Below are 19,581 nucleotides of genomic sequence, written 5' to 3'. Positions count from 1 at the left end.
GGAAAATGGCCTGCCAGAAAAATGTGTCAAATCTGTTCCATTTTCTTTCTATTTGTTTCCTGCTTCCAGTTTCATTCATAAATGTGATGATTGTGCTGATCTAGTTGAATTGACATTTATGTGGATTTATTTTTCTCTCTCTTGCTTCTCATTATTTTGTGAAATGATATTTCTTATAATCTTTAATCTTCGTCCTCCTCAATATTTTGCAAATGATCTGTTTTCTAAAACAGTATTGACCTTTGCTACCAGGTGTTAGGGATAAAATTAGGGGTTTGATGACTGAATATATTGTTTTAGTGGCCACCAGGGATTTTAAAATTCAATCCCAATAAAATACTCAAGTCAGTTTGATATTTTTATGGTGGTTTAATTACAATGGAAGTTAAGAAGAAGAGAGGGAGGAAAGGGTATGAGATTTCCTCTGGTCTGGAGTAAGTCAAAGGGAGTTCAGAGGCCTCAGCCAAGGGGCCTTTTCAGAAGATTAAATCTAGCTTGGCTTCCAGCCATGAGGCCTCCTCCAAAATGAAGGGTCTCCTTTCAGGAAGTAAAGGAAAAGAGGAATCAAGTTTTATCACTCACCAAGGTCACTCAGGGAAGACACCTCACCTAAACCATGCTATATAGCTTCTCCCAGTAACTTTATCACTAAGCCACAAAAACCAAAACCTCCCAAGAGCTCCCCAACTGCTGAGAGAGCCCAACCTTGCCAAGAGAGAGCCAGGAGAGAGGAAGTGATGCAAAATATATAAACAGTTATTTACATCACTTCCTGTGTCTCACATGTACCAATGGTAGCTTAAGCTTGGCTTAGGACAGCCCAGGGGGTCTGTCAGTTGTTTGTGATTCATCACTTGCTAGCATATGTTGGTCATAGGCCATCCTCCTCACAGTTAATCCTTAAGTGGGGATGTATACATTCCTGGTTGCTAGAATTCTAAACACTTAGCAGGGTGGAGTAAAACTAAAATTCACAATACCCCCTGATGATGATTGGGGGACTAGTCTCCCCATTTGATCACTAAACATAATCATCTTGCACCTCTAAATTCTTCTAACTGCAGGTGCATACAAAATTTCACCTTCTAAGAGGAAACTACAATAGTAGTTCCTCTTGGGAAGGGCCATTCCAAATATTATAAACTATTCCAACAGCTATAAAGATTGGAAAGAAGGATTATTGGATTCATTGCTCACATGTAAAGAGAACATCTTCTGTTGAGACTGATTGACTGTATCCTATCACATGCATTGGAGATAATAATCCATAGACAAGTGGATACTGTTTTTTGGGAACACATTGAATTCTTGAAATTTTTTCCTTATTTTTTTTATTGCTTTTATTTTGATTAGAATATTTGATTTTTCCCCTTTTTTCATTTCTTATATTTAGGTATATACAACTAATATTATTTTTTTATTCTGCAGTAATATAATTATTTATATATGTATGTATATATATATATATATATATATATATACTTGCAATAATATTAATGCATACCCAAAAAGCTTTTAACTGTGGGAACCTGCCATTTATTGATAAAATATTATGGGACTTGGCTTAATGATTCTGTCTGACTCCAGGACAAGAGAATACAAAAAGAGCCATTGCACAATGCCAAAGAAGCACAATTCTAAACTGCATAGTGCCAATCAAGCACAAGGTCAAAGAAACTAACCAATCCGGATGGGATTGATGAAAATTTTGAGCCAAGACAAGAGGATTTGAATTTGTTTGGGGTTCGAGGTTGCGGCTGTTTAATATGTGTTAAAGGCAGGTCTTCCTTGTCCCACATCCTACCAAGTATCTTAAATTTGGCTTCTACCTGACTCCTATAATCTAGTCCCTATTCTATCTTTCATAGTGTGCCAAACTTTCTATAGTCCTGGCTACTGATTGGGTAAATGGATAATTGCTTAAATCACTTTAATTGGGCACTGATTCAAGGACCTGTTATAGATTTATTTTTCCTTTACTTAGAATTTTTACACATAAGACTTTGATAGTCTATATTTCATCCAGAAATTATCTTTTTTATTTGAATTTTAAAAATATTTTTATATTTATCTTGCCAATTGATTTATATACCTCATAACTCAGCCATGCATTCCTAAGTGATCCCTGGGTTTTTCAACACCCTCGGGGGGGGGGGGATTATTACATCAAAAAAGTGTTTGCCTTAACCTGTGACCATGAAAAAATGGTTTCAAATAAAAAATATAGTGGTCGCCATGGGGAAATTCCCAAATATTAAATATACCCAAGTCAGCTGGGTTTTATAGAGATTTTAATTAATACAAATTAAGGAATTAATGAAAGGGAGAGAGAAAGAGAAGCCTTACCTAGAGAGATCTTGGGTATATATATATATATATATATATATATATATATATATATATATATAGAGAGAGAGAGAGAGAGAGAGAGAGAGAGAGAGAGAGAGAGAGACTATATAAGATGGTTGCCAGGGAATATATTCCCAATTTATGAATATGCCCAAGCCAACTGGGTTTTATAGAGAAATTTAATTTATAATACACTGATTAATCAATAGAAAAAGAGAGAAAGTAAGAAAGGAATAAGAATGAAAGGTCTCAAGCCAATAAGGCCTAGACCTCAGTCCTAAGAGATAAATCAGTTAGTTGGTTTTATCATTCACCCAAGATCTCTCTAGGTAAGGCTTCTCATGCCAACCTCAGGCTCCACCTTCAAGAGAGCCTCCTTTTAAGAAATGTTTCCAGAGAATTCTCCTCCTGACTCCTCCTGAGTTCTCCTTCCACTGCCTCCTTCAAGACCTCTCCAGGAGCTCTCCCTCCAGGACCTCTCTCCTCTCAGACCTCCTTCAGAGCAAAAAACCCCCTCAGGAACTCTCTCTCCAGGACCTCTCCTCTCAGACCTCCTTCAGAGCCCAAACCCTCAGAGCAAAACCTCCTCCTTCAGTCCTCAGACCCTGCTCTCTTTAAGCAAACAATCTAAGTTCCCTCCCCTCAGTTCTCCCATCTACCAATCACTATTGATCTCTCCCCTCTGCCAATGGTGGCTCTAGCTTAACCCAGGACCGCCCAGAGGCCTGTCCCCTTTGCACATGTTTGTTGAAGGTCATATTCTCAAATAATTAAATCTTGATCTTTTCTGCAGCCCTTCCTAAATCCTATTACTCTGAGTAGGGTGGAGATTGTAGTTTCCAAGACCTGGTTCTGTCATTCCAAGTATCTCTATTGTATCATTTCTAAAATCAATCATGACTCAAAGAACTTCCTGTTCTATGCTTAAGCATAGGTCAAAGCCCTTTCCATTGTTTAGCAAAAGGTTTCTGTCCTAAAGTAATCTTAAGTAGGGAGGAGAAGGACCCTCCCATGCCAAAGGGTTTCACATTCCAATAGAGTTCTTACTATCAGTAGGAAATTTTTCAAGTATGAAATTTCCCAATGGTGAAATTTCCAACATTTATAAGTCTAAGAAATTTTAAGGTTTACAGAAGAGAGGAAGTTTGGGGTAGCTGGGTGGCTCAGTGAATTGAGATCCAGGCTGAGACTGGAGGTCCTAGTTTCAAATGTGGCCTTAGATACTTCCTAGCTGTGTGACCCTGGGCAAGTCACTGCACTCCCATTGCCTAGCTCTTACTGCTCTTCTGCCTTAGAACCAATACATAGTATTGATTCTAAGATGGAAGGTAAGGGGTTAGCTTAACCCAGGACCGCCCAGAGGTCTGTGGCTTTGCACATGTCTGTTGAAAGTCATATTCTCAAATAATTAAATCTTGATCCTTTGCTGCAGCCCTTCCTAAATCCTTTTACTCTGAGTAGGGTGGAGATTGTATTTTCCAAGACCTGGTTCTGTCATTCCAAGTATCTCTATTGTATCATTTCTAAAATCAATCATGACTCAAAGAACTTCCTGTTCTATGCTTAAGCATAGGTCAAAGCCCTTTCCATTGTTTAGCAAAAGGTTTCTGTCCTAAAGTAGTCTTAAGTAGGGAGAAGGATCCTCCCATGCCAAGGAGTTTCATATTCCAATAGAGTTCTTACTATCAGTAGGAGATTTTTTCAAGTATGAAATTTCCCAATGGTGAAATTTTCAACATTCATAAGTCTAAGAAATTTTAAGGTTTACACCTCCAGGATTCAAGTAGAAGAATAGGGAGGACAGTTTGGAGGGACTTATGAGAAAGAACCGTGGGAGTAGAAACACAGAAGAAAAACAACTGCTTGATCACCTGGTTTGATGGGGATAGGATTGGGGATGTAGACTCTAAATGATTGCTCTAGTGCAAATACCAATGATATGGAAATGGGGGGGGGGGCAGCTGGGTGGCTCAGTGGATAGAGAGCCAGGCGTAAAGACAGGAGATCCTGGGTTCAAATCTAGATTCAGACACTTCCCAGTTGTGTGACCCTGGGCAAGTCACTTGATCCCCGTTGCTTCACTCTTACCACTCTTCTGCCTTAGAACCAATGCACAGTATTGATTCTAAGATGGAAGGTAAGGGTTTAAAAAATAATAATAACAATAATATGGAAATAGGTCTTGATCATTGACAGGTGTAAAACCCAGTGGAATTACACATTGACTATGGGAAGGGTGTGGGAGGAGGGGACGGAAAGAACATGAATCATGAAAAAAATGTTTAATTTAATTTATTTAGTCAAGGAAAATTTTTTATAAATCAATTAAATAAAATTTTTTAAAAAGAAAGAAAGAAAAGGGAAGGCCAACAAATCAACAAATTCAATGACCATTTTAAACTTTACATTCAGTGTCTGCAATGTCCAATGTCTTATGGTGAGGGCTGTGTTGTTTTATGACTCTATGGATAGCTGAGAGGGCGTCAGGAAGTCTTGGGTTCGAGATCTAGTTCCCAACACCTACCCTGGGCAAGTATTTCACTTCTCAGCATTGACAAAGGGTCAGGCACAACTGGATGACAATCATCAGGAAGTGGGCTGGAGTGGGGGCACTTGAGGCAGGGAGATCCATAGGAGAGTAATGCAATAGCCTAGACAGGAGGGGATTAGGGACCTGCCTAAGGAGGGAGGGGAGAAAAAAGGGGCACGTATGAGCAACAGTATGAAGGCCTTGACAAGAGTTTGGGGAAGTGAGATGTGGGAAAATGAGCAATCAATAGAACGAAGGTGACATCATAGTTGGGAGCCTGGGTGACTAGTAGAAGAGTAGAAAAGTGGGAAGAGAGGAGGGTTTGGAGACTTCTTGGGAAAACTGCCAGAGGTGCTGAGCTCACTCGATACATGTGAATTTCTGAGGGTTCCCTCAATGTTTAATACCTCAATGGATCCACCGGCTCATTGATTCTGGAGTTTCCTGCAGCAATGCAGATGGCACACCTTCATGCCCGCCCATCTACATTCTCTTGAAATGCTGCCTTGGGGGATCTGGAGGCCCTTCTGGGCCTAGCAGAGCCCTCTGGCCTGCCATCCGTCATCCCTCACTCTGGTCTCCCAGAAATCCATCTTCCCTTTGGGCCACTTGGCTCCTTCATTCCTATTCTTCTTCTGAGTTTCTCCTCGGTTACACGTTCCACCCCCTTTTTCTGCCCAGGTTGATTTCAGTTCCAGTCAATGCAATCTGCTAAGCAACTACTCAGTGCCCACCTTCTGCCAAACAGCTCTAGATGTGGGGGATCAGCAGTGCCTGCCCTCAGGGAGCTCCGAGCCTCTGCCTGGCCAAGAGGCACAACAGCTCTTGCTGCCATGTAACAACACCAGGAAAATGTTTGCATGAAGACTCCGGCCTTTGCTCTTGGGAACTCAGGGTCAGGAAAAGAGCTATTCAATCCCCCCCAAACAATCCTGCCTGTTTCACTTCCGGCCCAACTTACTGTCCATCTGGGCTGTCTGGCCCATATTTCTACACCATTGGATATACGCTACAGGTGTGTGCTGAAGTCCTTAGATTGTAAGTGCCTACAACATAGTACGTGAAAGCACACCTATAACCTGTATCAGACTATTGGGGGGGGGAGAAAATCTGAATTCTAAAATGTCAGAAAACAATTGTCAGGGGGCAGCTGGGTGGCTTAGTGGATTGAGCTCCAGGCTTGGAGATGTGACTTCAGATATTTACTTCCTGGCTCTGTAGCCCTGGGCAAGTCATTTAACCACAATTGTCCAGCCCTTACTCCCTTTCTGCCCAGGAACCATAGATAGAACATACAGGGGGTTTGTGTGTACATATATACATATATGTGCTTATACACACACATATATATCCATGATAAAAATAGAAAACATTTACAGAAAATGTATTATATTATATTTCTTTTTTTAAAACCCTTATTTTCTGTCTTAGACGCGTCCGAGGCAGAAGAGCAGTGACCTGCCCAGAGTCACACAGCTGGGAAGTGTCTGAATCCAGATTTGAACCCAGGACCCCAAGATTTGAACCCAGGACCTCCCCTCTCTAGGCCTGGCTCTCAATCCACCAAGCCACCCAGCTGCCCCAAGAAAATATGTTTTAGAATGAGAATTGAAGATAACCTTTACCATTTGCCATTACATATGCAGGGAAATGTATTTATGTATGTTTATGAACAAGGCATTCAAGTGTCTTTCTGTTTGCTTTCTTGCAATTAAGTCAAATAAAAGATGATAAAAATAAATTATAACATCCTATCAATAACCTGAACATTGACACCTGTCTTTTTGCGGAATGAATGGGGGGGGGGGTATAAAATGGAATAGATGCATTTTATAACAAGGTCCAAGAAAGGAGAATGAGTCAGCTTGTTTAGAGAGGGTTTCTTCCTCCTCTTGAAAACCTCTGAGGTTTTCACCTCAGGGCCAAAGAGTTCAATGTATTGGCCATTATGTGACTTTGGCTAAGTTTTCCAGGACTTGTTCACCAGTATTCAGGCTGGGGAAAAAGTATTCTGCAAACTGACATGTGAAAGTACCTGAAGGAGGATACAAAGAGCAGAGGGAAAGATCATTCCCTGCTTGGGCAGGGAGGGTAGGTTATGGGTGGGCTTCATGGAGGTGGTGACACATTAATTTGTTCTTATATTATGTGCCCTTCCCCCTTAAAAAATTACCTTGTAGGGGGCAGCTGGGTAGTGCAGTGGATGGAAAGCCAGGCATAGAGAGGGGAGGTCCTAGGTTCAAATATGACCTCAGACTCTTCCCAGCTGTGTGACCCTGGGCAAGTCACTTGACCCCCATTCCATAGCCCTTGCTACTCTTCTGCCTTGGAACCAATACACAGTATTGACTCTAAAACAGAAGGTAAGGGATTAAAAAAATCATTTTGTATATACGTGTGAATGTCGACACCTTCAAGACTGGAACTATTTTGTGCCCAGCACATAGTAGGTGCTTAATAAATACCTATTGGGCTATGTGGTCCCAGTAGACCTGAGTTCAAATCTGATTTCAGATACACACCTGCTGTATGACCTTGGACAAGGCACTTAATCTCTATTTGCCTCAGTTTCTTCCTCTGTTATGTGTAGTTGGAAATTCTTGAACCCCTAAAAACAACATTACCCCAAATTCCTTTCTGTATTACCTACAATCCTTTTCCCTTTTCCTGCATCCTGGCTTTGTATTTAAGTTTACTGGGACTCCTCCCTCCCTCTCTTCTCTCACAACTGGGCTGGATTCAGTTAGTTCCTTTACTTTAGTTATTATTAATTAAACTTTATGAAATAGAATACTTAGTTATTGGCTATTTGTGTTAATCTTGACATTTAAAAAGGGGAATGATAGTACTACTTACCTCTCAGAGTTGTTGTGAGGATTAAATGAAATCATAGTTATGCTGACCCATAGAAGGCTCCACACTGATGCTCGCTATTATTGGCATTATTATTGTAGCTCACTGCTTGTGTTAGTAAGGATAGGCGGGGGTGGGACAGGGCAGGAAGAACCTTGGGGGAACCAAGCATCAGAAGGCCACTGGACCCTTCAGTCCGAGTCAGGAAATGATTAAAAGAGTATTTAAGCAGAAGCACCACTGGAGACTGCTGAATGCTTTCAATCAGTGAAAACATGAGGATCTAACTGAAAAGTAGGTGAGAAGTGAGAAATCCATTCAATGGTGTGGTTACTGTGGTTATAGTCAGCAGCACCGAAGGGACCTTCCCTTTGTCTCTGTGGCCAGCCATTGGTTTTCTGGGTGAGGCCGCCTTAGACTCCGATAGGGAGTGGGTTTGTGTGTCCTAGATTGCCTGCGCAGATCGACTGAATTGTCTGTGCGGACCGTGCTGCTCCAGAATTTGGGCCCAGGTCCTGCCAAGAAGTGGGGCTGAGTGGTATGCCCATGATTCTCGTGCACTGTCATTACTTGGATAGGGACGGCCTTATCCCTTTGATGGAAGATCCAGCTGTAGTCATGATTTATGCTAAAAAGGTACTTTTAAGTAAAATTGGCAAAATCATGACGTGGCAACAAGGTCATAAGACAGAACAGGGTCATTGAAGCTGGTCGTGCTGGTAAGCAAACGTGTCTTGACGGATATAAAGGAGGGAGCTCTGAATTGGGGCAGAAAATCGGGGTGTGTATCCTGACTCTTCTGTTTAATGACTAGGAGACCCTGAGCCACTCTTTATTTCCTTTCCGAACCTCAGTTTTCTCACCTATAAAATGAAGGGAATGGAGATGATTTCTAAATTTCCTTCTAACTCTGCTTTTCTAGTGATTTGGCTTCCCTGAGTTTTAGACTGTTGAGGTATGGGTATGGCATTGGCCCACTGCCCCAGTAATGGAGGTATTGGCTCTTGGCCCCAGCATAGGAAGGAGGTACACTGCCCTAGTCTTGGAGGTGTTGGGTGCTGCCCTAGTTTGGGGATCTGGCTGCTGCCCTAGTTTCCAGGCCATCTGGTAGAGGAAACCTACTTGCCGCCATGTTTGGAAGGAATGAATGGAGAGTAGAAGACTGAGGTGTATGTACTCATCACTGATCCTTCTACTTTCTGTCACAGCCCAGACACCATGATGGCCAAGATCTGCTAATTGCTCTGGTTGTAATCTTCCTTTAGGACTTGAGGCAACTAGGTGGTACAATGGATATTAGTCCCTCCTTTAGAGCCCTATTGGTGAACCTATGGCCTTCATGCCGGAGGAAGCTGCTTCCCTCCCCCTCATAGCATGCCTAAGAACATTTCTCACATCACCTGCCCCTCTACCCAGTAGCCCAATGAAAGTGCTTCCTCCTTCTCTTGTCTAGGATAAGAATCTGGGGGTGTGGCTCATATGTGGCTTGAGGGTTGCCATTTGGGCACTTGGTCTCTAAAAGATTCACTATCACTGCCCTAGAGACAGTAAGACAAGAGTTTAAATTCTGCCTCAGACACTTATTAGTTGTATGACCTAGGCAAGGGAGCACTTCTGTCTGGCTCAGTTTCCTCAATTATAAACCAAGGAAAATGATAACATCAGCTTCATAGAATAGTTGTGAGAATCAAATGAGATAATGTTTGTAAATGTGTGACCCTTAGTAGGTGCTTAATAAAAGCCCATTTCCTTCCTTCCATCTATTTCATCCTTTTCGTCATTTTTCAGTCATATCTGACTTCCTGATCCCAGTTAGGGTTTTGTTTTGTTTTTTTTTTTAAATACTGGAGTGGTTTGCTATTTCCATCTCCAGCTCATTTTACAAATGAAGAAACTGAGGCAACAATTTCTCAAACTCTCCTTTAAAATGTATCTGACAAGCTTATTTCCATAGCAACAGGTTTGTCAAAGCCTTTGAATATATCATTAGATCCTCTTGGACTGGCCTCAGGATTTTAGCAGCCATCATCAGTCAGTCTTTTTGCGAAAGTCTTTAAATCTCAATACGAGACCGAGATATTTATTATGAAAAACTCTAAAGTCTTTGAGCAGAATTTGACCATACTTTGACCAGGGTCTGGGCCAAAGATAAGAAGATGGAATATAAGAGGGAGAAATGGAAAATCCTGCACTGGATGGACAGTAGGCATTTTTGGATAACCCTTCCTGTAAAAAAAGTCCTGGAGTTTGAGTTTAATGTGAGGCAGCAGAGTGATGCAGCAGCCACAAGAACTGATAGTCTCTTGGCTTGTGTTGGCTGTGTCCAAAACATGAATGGTGATCATTGCTTTTGGCAGAGGCAGCTAGGTGGCTCCTTGGATAGAATGCTGGGCCAGGAAAACCCGAGTTCAAATTTGATATCAGACACTTAGCAATTAACTGTGTGACCTTGGGTAAGTCACTTAACCTGTTTACTTCAGTATCTCTGCCAAGAAAAGTCCATAATGGAGTCACAAAGAGACAGACACAAATCAGCGGTAAAAAACAGACTGTATGTACTGCATCCAGTTGTAGGTTATACATTTTAGAAGGGGCATAATTAAAGCTACAAGTGGATCCAGGAAGACAAGCAGGTGAGGGGTCATGAAGGAACCCTATATATACTATGAAAACCTCTAGAAGAAACTAGAAGGGGGGAAGACCCTTGGGGGCCCCCCACACTATATGTTTGGCTGTCTTCAATTATCTGAAGTTTTGTTATGTGAAAGGATTCGGTTGCTTCTGCTTGGCACGAGAGGGCAGAATTCATATCGGAGCAGGGAAGTCACGGTGGAGACAGATTTCCATGAAATCTCCCAAGGTCCTTCCTCCCAATTAGAACCACGGCCAAGAGGAGAGGACCTCTTTGGGGAGAGGAGTTTCTGGCCATTGGACGTCATTGTTGGCCCTTTTCTGGGATGAGGAAGAGAGCGTTTGCATGTCAGGAATGGAGTAGACTAGATTACCACCTCAGCCAAGATTCTTTGATTCAAGCCATCATTCTGTAAGCATTTGGGAAACATCTAGCAGGGGCAGAGGGGTGTATAGGGTGTTCAAGGATGTCGAAGGGTTTGCCGAGCCCTTTTCAGGGCTGCTCATCCACTGTGACTCCCAGAAACTCTACCCATACCTGGATAAAACTGTCTCTGCAGAGGGGTTAAACCAGGTTGAGAGTGACCAAGAAGCCTCAAATCTATGGTGGATCTGGGGGGAGTTCTGGGAGTGTCTACCCCAAGCCAGTGAAGACTTCCCCCTGTGCTATAGATGGATGAGAAGGATTTGTTCCAATGGCCATGAAGGCAGCTGAAGAAAGCATTGTAGAGTGCCCAGAGGGTAGTCAGATGTGGAAGATGCCTCTGCATCCCAGGCTACTGCCGGTCTGGTCTTTCTGACTTGGTCTTGCCACTGGACTGGGATGACTCTGGAAGAGAGAGTGAGTGGAGTAGCTGGAAAGGCAGGTCCAGAGGCGCGAGGTCCTGGGTTCAAATATACAATATTAATTCCAAGACAAAAGATAAGGGTTTAAAGAGAGAGGGAGATGGGGGGAGGGAGAGAGAGAAGACTCAGACAGCGAGAGAGACAGAGAGAGGAAAGAGAAATACAGAGAGAGATGAGAGAGAAATAGAGAGATAGAGAGGAGAGAGTGAGAGAGAGAGAAATAGAGAAGAGAGAGAGCGAGAGAGAGAGAGAGAGAGAGAGAGAGAGAGAGAGAGAGAGAGAGGGAGGGAGGGAGGGAGGGAGAGAGAGAGAGAGAGAGAGAGAGAGAGAGAGAGAGAGAGAGAGAGAGAGAGAGAGAGAGAGAGAGAGAGAGAGGGAGGGAGGGAGGGAGGGAGAGGGAGAAGGGTTGATGACTTTGTGCAACAACTCTGTCTCAAGTAATCCAAGACAAGCCATCACCTTGTGATGTCATTGGTTCTCTTAGAAAAGGAAGGACAATAATAATATCCAGGTGCATGATGGATAGGCTCAAGCTAGGGATAAGAGTATTCTCACAGGGGGTGGGAGAGGGAGGAAGTTGAAGACTGAGAGAAGCTAGGGACAGTCAATCAATGAATCAATCAACCAATAAGCTTTTATTATGCACCTGCTATGTGCTAGACACTAGCTAGGTGCTAGATGTGTGTATATCCACGTATATATACACACAGGCATTATGTATAAATTCAAAATAAATATGAATAGGGTTGGAGGGCAATGGCAGTTGGGGGCAAGTGTGATGTTTTCTTCCCCCCTGGCTTGTTCTCACACATACAGGTGTGTTTTCAGTGGGCCTAGATGGGGGGAAGTGAGGGATCTGGGTGGGTAGAGGTTGTGTTTGTGGCATGACTTCCTGGCAGATGGCCAACCTTTGGGATGGTTCAAAGCTTTTTGAGAGCAACTAGAAGGAAGTCACAACAGCTGTTAACAATTGGTCTGCAGCATGTGGCTCTGAGGAGGGGAAGGGGAAGAAGCATCATTAGAGCAGCACCTACTATGTACCAGACACTGGGATAAGCCCTTTTACAGGCATGATCTCATTTGATCTTCTTGAGATAGGTGCTCTCTTTATCCCCACTTTATAGATGAGAAGACTGTATTTACGGATGGCCTTTGTTCCAGGGTCTGTTGTAGGAGAGTTGGTGACTTCTGGCCAAAGTTCTGGAATTAGCCAGGTCTGAGTCACATGGGGAGACTGTTCTCTCCTATTTATATCCCTTGTACGGCTCCTGGCACTGCCCATAGCCCTAAACCCCCAAATCTGGAAAGAACAGAGTGAGGAGAAGGTAGGAATAAGGAGAATAAAGGGGGAATGGGGAGCAGAGCCCTGAAGGTAACAGCCCAGAGCTAAGGAGAGAAAACAGCATTAAATGGGTTGAGGCTGGCTGTCTAGTTTTATGTTTGCTCTTGGGGGTGGGGGCTTGGTTGAATTTATGGGGGGGGGGGGAAAGGGCAGTTTCCAGACAACTCATATTTCCTCCTCCTTCTCTCTCTCTCTTTTTAAACCTTACTTTCTGTCTTAGTAACAATTCTAAGACAGAAGGACAAGGATAATATGAATGGTTTAAGTGATTTGCCTGGCATCACATAGCTAAGAAGTGTATGAGGTAAAATTTGAACCCAGAACCTCTCATATCTAGACCTGACTTGGGGGCCACCTAGGTGTCCCCAAGTGCCTTAGACACTTTTTTTTTAACCTTTAACTTTTATCTTAGACTCAATATTATGTTTTGGTTCTAAGGTAGAAGAGTAGTAAGAACTAGGCAATAGGGCCGTGATGGTGAACCTATGACACGCAGGTAGCCATTTTTGACGACATGTGGCCTCATGGGGGCTCAGTGCAACTTGGGGCTGGGAGTGGCCTGGGGAGCCAATGCCCTGGTTGTGGGAGGGGAGGGAGGGTGAGAGGAGTGGGGAAGGGGAGGGAGGCTGCTTCACATACTGGCCCAAGGGGTAGGAATGAGTAGCAGGCTGCTTGTGCCTGGCAGCTGGGGTGCATGGGGCTCCTGAGGGGGTGGGAGGAGGAGGCAGGCTGGCTGATGGCAGCAGCTGCTCTCTCAACTCTGAGGGCCAGCCAGCTGGGGTGGGGCTAAGCCAGGCCATTGGAAGACTGGGCGGGGTTCCAGCCATGTGCACCACAGGAGTGCCTGGAACTCATTACCAGACACTTTTAGCACCCTGAAAACTATAGCAATGGCTTTCTTTACTCACAATTTTTCCATCTATGTACTTTTGTGAGACCTTATTCTCAGCGTTAAATAATATCAAAACCAACAAAAGAAACAGATTGACAGATGAAGTTAGTAGTGCTAGCTTGGGCCTCAAGTGGACAAAATACTAACCTTCAATTGAAGATTTAATTAATGAAATTCAGCAACAAAAAAGTCACTAATAGGCAGGTTAGTTAAAGAATTCCCCCCCTCACTTATCTTAGTTCATGACATCCCACACAAGTTAAATTATATCAAGACCAACAAAAAAAACTGATTGACAGATGAACAAAGAAGTCATTAAGCAGGTAAGTTAACTAGTTAGTTTCTGATTTATTAAATAGTTATATATTACAATTATACATTTTTGTTATTTAAACTATAAATATCGTGATATTTTTTTTTTCTTCAAGTGACACACCACCCGAGTTATGCTCGGTTTTTGGTGAATTTTGACACACCAAGCTCAAAAGATTGCCCATCACTGCAATAGGGGTTAAGTGACTTGCCCAGGATCACACAGCTAGGAAGTGTCTGAGGCTACATTCAAACCCAGGACCTCCTATCTCTAGGCCTGGTTTTCAGCTCACTGAACCATCTAGCTTCCCTCGCCTTAGATTTTTAAAGAAAAAGCCTCAAGCTTGGATTGAGCTCTCTAGGGGTATCTAAATTTTACTGGGTTCTGGGAATAGTGGGTTAGTCCCCCCCCCCCCCCCATTGCTTCAAAATGGTCTTTTGAGAACTTGAGAAAGGGAGAAAGACAGACAGAGACAGAGAGACAGAGAGAGGCAGAGACAGAATTGAAAGAATGACTTTGGAGTTCCAGCTGGAATTCCTGGTTTCCCATCAGTGAATTGCTAATGAGCATGTCTACACCCAGTTGGGGAGGGGTCTGTAATCTCACCAATTTGATCTCATCCAATCAATCAAGCATTTCCCAGGTCATGACTCCACCCTTTTACCTAAGTTACTGGATTCACATTCAGGTCTTTTGCCCCTTCTGCTCTGGTTTGTCATCCTCCCAAGCCTAGTGATGTCAGAATCTGGCTGTGAATTCAGTGGAGACCTTTGAGTAGTTTTTCATTCCATTTAAGCACTCAAGGAGGAAGCATTCCTTAAAGCCCTATTCTAGGACCATAAAGACAAAAGGGAGATAATCCCTGTGTGGAAGGCGCTTGCTTTCAGTGCACTGTCTGATCTAACACCCAATAAAAGTGATCAGGAAAAGGGACTTTAGTCAAGAACATAGAAAGGACCGCAGGAGATGATTACGTCTCTCCCAGTAGCAGTGGGAGTGTTGTGGGGTGCAGAGGTGAGCCCCTGGGGTTTGGGATGGACACCTTTTGCAAGAATGCAAGACTCTGAACCTTAGCAAAAAGAGAAATGTATTCATTTGGAAGGTCATGTTGAATCTGGCCGGGAGGGCAGCACAGCCTGCCTCCTGGGTGGACCAGGATGGGTGGGAAAGCTGCTCCTTGGGAGGACTGCAAGGATGGAGAAGCCCCGCCCCAGAGGACTTCACTTCTGGGGATCTGATACTCTTACCCAGTGAGCACAGGCCTGGAGCAAGGGGTTGGGGGAAGGTTTGCCCGAGGGCATGGGGTGGTTCTCAGGATCTGGAGGATGAATGAATGTGGTGCCTCTCTTGGTGCATCTCATATCAATGGCACAATGGAAGGAGGATGATCTTCAAGGTCAGATGTTTTGGGTGGGGGTCAAGAGGGCCTCAGGGAGCAGAGGAATTGCCCTGCTCATAGTCTGCCTGAGTTTCTGGGGGTACAATGCCCATGCCAGTAATATTAATTTGGTTATTGTACCTTGAGTATGAGGCTGAAGAAGAGACGAGGGATGTGGGGAGAGAATGGCACCAGTGGAGTAGGAGGGCAAATGATGAGATGGCATCTACTTGGCTTTTCCACATTAAAAAAAAAACAGCCACCAAAAACCCTTACTTTCCATCTCAGAATCAATAAATATGAGACAGCTGGGTGGTCCAATGGATTGCAAATCAGACTTAGAGATGGGAGGTCCTGGGTTCAAATACTTCCTAGTTGTATGACCCTGGGCAAGTGGGCAAGTCACTAAACCCCTGTTGCTTATCCTTAGCACTCTTCTGCTTTGGAAACAAAACACAGCATTGATTCTAAAATGGAAGGTAGGGGTTAAAAAGGAAAAAGAACAGCTCCTAAAAATGGACATAGATTATGAGGAACAAAAGGAAACCTGGAGAAGAGAGGGGGACACCTCCCTGGCTCCTGGCATAATGCTAATTGCATAATCCCATTCTTGCATGAGATATCTCATAGTTTTAGAAAACCCTTCCTTTCTGTTTTAGAATCAGTACTAAGTATGGGTTCTAAGGCAGAAGAGAAGTCAGGGCTAAGCAGTAGGGGTTAAGTGACTTGCCCAGGATCATACCCCTAGGAAATATCTGAGGACAGTGCTTTTGCACATTGTGTACATATTTACATATTTATCTTTGTGCAATAGTCAGAGCACTGGACCCAAGAAAAACTTCAGTTCAAATCTGATCTCAGCCACTTAGTAACTGTGTCACCCTGGGCAAATCCCTTAACATCAGTGAGCCTCAGTGTTTTAATTCATAAAATGGGGACAAAAATGGCACCTACTTCCTAGGGCTGTTGAGAACCAAATGAATTTTTAAAACTGTTTAAAGAGTGTTAACTTGGAAATAAACAGAACTATTAAATAGTCAGAAAAACCAAGTCTTTAATCAGGAGAGGGATAAGTCCAGTATAGTTTTTAGGTCTTTACTCAGTTTGGCTGGCGCCACAACTTTTACAGGGCATCAACCCTGGACTCTGAAGATGTTATCCCTGGGAGTGCCACCACACTAGATGACTCCAAGGAGCCATTAAAGTTGGGGAGCTTAAATACCTTTCTAGGTGAAACATGGGGGGGGGGTAAGGATGAGAGGGACAGTTGATTGACTTTAGGATGGTAATTAAGGAAAATGTGGAGTTCCAGACAGGAATAACAGTGAGGGGCTGATGCTTTACAATAGACATGAAAGGGAAAGACCTAGTCAAGGGCTGGGCCAAATTGGCAAAGGACTTTAGCCTAAGGGGAGAAACCTTTGGGTCCAAGGAGTTACTTAACATCTTAAAGTCTATTGTTAGTTTGGGAGGCAGTGAAGTAGGACTTTCCCAGGTGTCAAGGTCAAACCAGGAGCCTTCACCCTTAAGCCAAGTAAACTGGGGTTCATCTGATCTGGTCCCCTAGGCTGCAGTCTTGGGGACTTCTAGATTCCAGGCTGACTAGAGCTATATAAATGCAAGCTGTTATCCTTGGTTTATTTCCTATTAGAATATGGGCTCCTTGAGGTCGGGGATTATTTTTGCCTTCCTCTTCTCAGCACTGGCATGTGATCAGAGCCCAAGAAATGCTCCAGAATAGTTGGAGAGGAGGAATGGAGCCTCTCTGGGACCAGCCAGATTTAGAGGTGAAGATTGTTTCTCCCTCCAATACTGGCAGTTCAGCCCTGAGGAAAACCCCCAAATTTAGTGAAATAAATGCAGTGTGTTTGGAAGAGAAGAGGGTCTCCTGAGTGCCAGAAGGGCCTTGGGAAGCTCTGTTGTACCTTTGTGTCTGTCCCTGTCCTCCCACTAGACAGAAGCCACAAAAGCCAGAGGCTGTTTCTTCCTAGCTTTGCATCTCTGCACACAGTAGGCTTGTTCACCCAGGCCTGACCTGCTCCATCCAATACATACATTCTCAGAAACCCTAAATTAAATATGGCGCCAGTCTGAATGGGCAGGGGAGTCTGGGAATTTCTTCCTTCCACCAATGAAATGATAGCTTTGGTTTCTCCACTAAAACCAAACTGATATTAGATAATAGTCTTTACTACAGGAGGCATTCTCCATATTTAGGAAATTTTCTGAAGCTTTTCGAACAGGATTGGCCAAGGGATAATATATTAGTCTTTGTAATCCCTCTGCCTATTAGGTAGTTTCTTCTAGGTAGTTTACAGTTTTAGGGAGTTTCCTAGAGCCTCCAGAGGTTATAAGGGCTTCCCTAGACTCACAAGGTCAGTAGGTGCAAAGACTAGATTTGAACTCAGGTCTTTCAGGTTTTGCATCTGGCTTTATTATCCACACTGTCCTCTGGAGTGGGATATATTCCATTTATTTGTTTATTTTAAATTCTTTTCTCCCATTTTACAGTCAATATTGTGTATTGGTTCCAAGGCAGAAGAGCATAAGGGCTAGTCAGTAGGGGTTAAGTGACTTGCTTAGGGTCATACAGTTAGGAAGTGTCTGAGGCCATATATTATTTTCTTTTAAAAAGCAGTAGTCTCAAGTAACCCCCAATACACAGTATTGATTCCAAGATGGAAGGTAAGGGTTTCATTAAAAATAATAATAATCAAATCAAATAAATAAATAAAAAGCAGCAGTCTGCCCAGATAGTCGGCTTCCCAAGAATTTCTGGGTCTAAAATGATAAAAAGGAAATTTCCTGTCTCTGGGACTGAAAGTCTTAGAAAGAAAGAAACCTCTTCCTTTGAAAAGGAGCATTCTGAGCAGTAAATGGCCTTAGTGCTAGCCCATCTGCCTGTCAGGGCTTGTGCCCTGTGGGTGGGAAAACATAAAGGGGAGTCTAATCCTCAGCAGTTTCTCTGTAATCCCCAATCCCAGTTCCCCTCAGAGAATATAGTGAGGCGAAATTAATAGAAAAAAAAAATCCAACCACGAAGGGATTCGAACCCTCAATCTTCTGATCCGAAGTCAGACGCCTTATCCATTAGGCCACGTGGTCGCTGCGAGAACAAGGGCTGTTTGAGCCTTTGAAAACACAGTACAAAGCCTTTTCTCCGCCCCCGCCCCCTCCTCCTCCCTCGAACAGATGCTGGGAAAGCTTGAAAATGACAAAGGTGACTGTCTCCTCGAAACTGAAGCTGCGGTAGGAGAACCGTTTCCTTGGAAACACGTACTCGTTTCCGGAGGCAGGAAATTCCTTTCCATTCAGACTTACTAGGGCCAGAAAACCCCTGGTCGGTCCTGAAGCCAGTCTCCATGAACCTGGCTGAATTTGGCTAGGCTATTCTTTAGCCCACGAGGGAGACTGGTCGAAAACGCCCATCCCGGCCGGCCACCTTTTCAGGTTTGGCGCCTTGGATTATAGCGTGCCAATCCCGAATCCATCGACTCTGAATCTAGCCATCCCTGCCTCGGGCTCAAGTATTAGCTTGTGCTACGTGGGACAGGTCACTCCCCTTCGTCCTCTGAGGGACTGCAGACAAACATCCAGCCAAATAGAAACGAGCGGCCAAATAAACACTGCCTCGATATTATTGCGCGGTGCCTTGCGCTTCAGTAGTAAGCCGTTAATAAGGGCTTGATTATGCATTGACTGATTCATTGGAGGATTTCACATCCAATGCCCGCTAAATCCTGTCCTATTTGGTCCCGGTAAGCTAGCCAAAAGCTCTGGGAAGAATCTGGGAGCAAACGAGCAAAAGGAAGGAAATCCAGCAGGGAGCAGGTGCAGAGCTCTGAACACGCCACCCCCTTCCCAGTCCCACTGCCACCGCTCCGGGGTCATCCCTTACAGAGTAAATATTTTGCTTTGCACCTAGGATAGCACGCACCGTTCTTTCCTCTCTTACGGTGTCAAATGGAAAGGATGGGGCTAGGAAGTCTCTCAGGCTGCTTCCTAGAGAATCCATCTTGATTTAAACAATTAATCCCCCCCCCCCAACCCAACTGTATGGTCAGTGATAGGGGCATATTTAAAACGCTTTTTCTCGCCAAGCAGAGTGGCGCAGCGGAAGCGTGCTGGGCCCATAACCCAGAGGTCGGTGGATCGAAACCACCCTCTGCTAGCAGAATTTTGAAGAATTAAAACGTATTAATCAAGTGATAGTATAAAGTTGTGGTTGCAAGCAAAAGAGAGAAAATACCTTTAAAAGCAAAAACAAAGCCAAAAAAGGGCCGAACGTTACCGGGAGTCTTTTCACTTGTGTTACTCGATCCCCTACTCAGCAGTTGTGTAACCGCGTGCACACGCGAGACCCCAAACCAGTACTCTTTCTGCCTGCAGGTTTTTCTCCTCTTTGAACAAAAGGCAAATTCAATGAAAAAAAAATTTTTTAAAGGCG

General features: G+C 43.7%; 2 non-coding genes across 2 annotated transcripts; one reads left to right on the top strand and one right to left on the bottom strand.

Annotated features, from left to right (window-relative positions):
• Positions 1–18,166: 18,166 nt before the first annotated feature.
• TRNAR-UCG (transfer RNA arginine (anticodon UCG)) lies at positions 18,167–18,239 on the bottom strand. The gene has a single exon. It is a non-coding gene; the product is annotated as a tRNA-Arg (tRNA).
• Positions 18,240–19,233: 994 nt separating this feature from the next.
• Positions 19,234–19,305, top strand: TRNAM-CAU (transfer RNA methionine (anticodon CAU)). Its single transcript has one exon. It is a non-coding gene; the product is annotated as a tRNA-Met (tRNA).
• Positions 19,306–19,581: the final 276 nt, after the last annotated feature.

This window comes from Monodelphis domestica, chromosome 1 (genome assembly GCF_027887165.1).
Source record: "Monodelphis domestica isolate mMonDom1 chromosome 1, mMonDom1.pri, whole genome shotgun sequence".
In the NCBI taxonomy this organism is placed as follows: domain Eukaryota; kingdom Metazoa; phylum Chordata; class Mammalia; order Didelphimorphia; family Didelphidae; genus Monodelphis; species Monodelphis domestica.
The sequence above is the reverse complement of the archived record's forward strand: the minus strand, read 5'-3'. Positions and strand labels throughout refer to the sequence as shown.